Consider the following 2,157-nt stretch of genomic DNA (forward strand, 5'->3'; position numbering starts at 1 on the left):
TATATACATATATATATATATATATATATATATATATATATATATATATATATATATATATATATATATATATATATATACATATATATATATATATATATATATATATATATATATATATATATATATATATATATATATATATATATATATATATATATATATATATATATATATATATATATATATATATATATATATATATATATATATATATATATATATATATATATATATATATATATATATATATATATATATATATATATATATATATATATATATATATATATATATATATATATATATATATATATATATATATATATATATATATATATATATATATATATATATATATATATATATATATATATATATATATATATATATATATATATATATATATATATATATATATATATATATATATATATATATATATATATATATATATATATATATATATATATATATATATATATATATATATAGGCGCAGGAGTGGCTGTGTGGTAAGAGGCTTGCTTACCAACCACATGGTTCCGGGTTCAGTCCCACTGCGTGGCACCTTGGGCAAGTGTCTTCTGCTATAGCATCGGGCCGACCAAAGCCTTGTGAGTGAATTTGGTAGAAGGAAACTGAAAGAAGCCCGTCGTATATATGTATATATATATATATATGTGTGTGTGTTTGTGTTTGTCCCCCTAGCATTGCTTGACAACCGATGCTGGTTTGTTTATGTCCCCGTCACTTAGCGGTTCGGCAAAAGAGACCGATAGAATAAGTACTAGGCTTACAAAGAATAAGTCCCGGGGTCGACTTGCTCGACTAAAGGCGGTGCTCCAGCATGGCCGCAGTCAAATGACTGAAACAAGTAAAAGAGAGTATATATATATATATATATTCTTTTATTCTTTTATTCTTTTATTCTTTTACTTGTTTCAGTCATTTGACTGTCGCCATGCTGGAGCACCGCCTTTAGTCGAGCAAATCGACCCCACGACTTATTCTTTTTGTAAGCCTAGTACTTATTCTATCGGTCTCTTTTTGCCGAACCGCTAAGTTACGGGGACGTAAACACACCAGCATCGGTTGTCAAGTGATGGTGGGGGGGACAAACACAGACGCACAAGCACACATACATACATATATACGATGGGCTTCTTTCAGTTTCCGTCTACCAAATCCACTCACAAGGCTTTGGTCGGCCCGAGGCTATAGTAGAAGACACTTGCCCAAGGTGCCTCGCAGTGGGACTGAACCCGGAACCATGTGGTTGGTAAGCAGGCTACTTTCCACACAGCCACTCCTGCGCCTATATATATATATATATATATATATATATATATATATATATATATATATATATATATATATATATATATATATATATATATATATATATATATATATATATATATATATATATATATATATATATATATATATATATATATATATATATATATATATATATATATATATATATATATATATATATATATATATATATATATATATATATATATATATATATATATATATATATATATATATATATATACATAACATATATATATATATATACATATATATATATATATACATATATATATATATATACATATATATATATATATATACATATATATACATATATATATATATATGATACAGATACTAAAATGATACAGAGAAGATTAGCATGGCCCCTGCGCAATGATAACATGCAAATTCGTGAAGCGTTCCATATTTTTTATAGGTGCAGGAGTGGCCCTGTGGTAAGAAGCTTGCTTCCTAACCACATGGTTCCAGGTTCAGTCCCACTGCGTGGCACCTTTGACAAGTGTCTCCTACTATAGCCTTGTGCGGACCAAAGCTTTGTGAGTAGACGAAAACTGAAAGAAGCCCATCGTGTATTTGTGTGCGTGTGTGTGTGTATCTGTGTCTGTGTTTGTTCCTCCACCATCGGTTGACAACCGATGTTGGTGTGTTTACGTCCCCGTAACTTAGCGGTTCGGTAAAGGAGTCCGATAGAATAAGTACTAAGCTTACAAAGAATAGGTCCTGAGGTCGAATTGTTCGACTAAAAGCGGTACTCCAGCTTTGCTGCGGTCAAATGCCTGAAACAGGAGCTAGCTTAAAAGCCGCACTA

At 28.7% G+C, this 2,157-nt stretch overlaps 1 non-coding gene across 1 annotated transcript; it reads left to right on the top strand.

Annotated features, from left to right (window-relative positions):
* Window positions 1-1,655: 1,655 nt before the first annotated feature.
* On the top strand, window positions 1,656-1,759 carry LOC128250383 (U6 spliceosomal RNA). Its single transcript, XR_008266412.2, has one exon. It is a non-coding gene; the product is annotated as a U6 spliceosomal RNA (small nuclear RNA).
* Window positions 1,760-2,157: the final 398 nt, after the last annotated feature.

This window comes from Octopus bimaculoides, chromosome 20, assembly GCF_046866305.1.
Source record: "Octopus bimaculoides isolate indiv1 chromosome 20, ASM4686630v1, whole genome shotgun sequence".
Classification (NCBI taxonomy): Eukaryota; Metazoa; Mollusca; class Cephalopoda; order Octopoda; family Octopodidae; genus Octopus; species Octopus bimaculoides.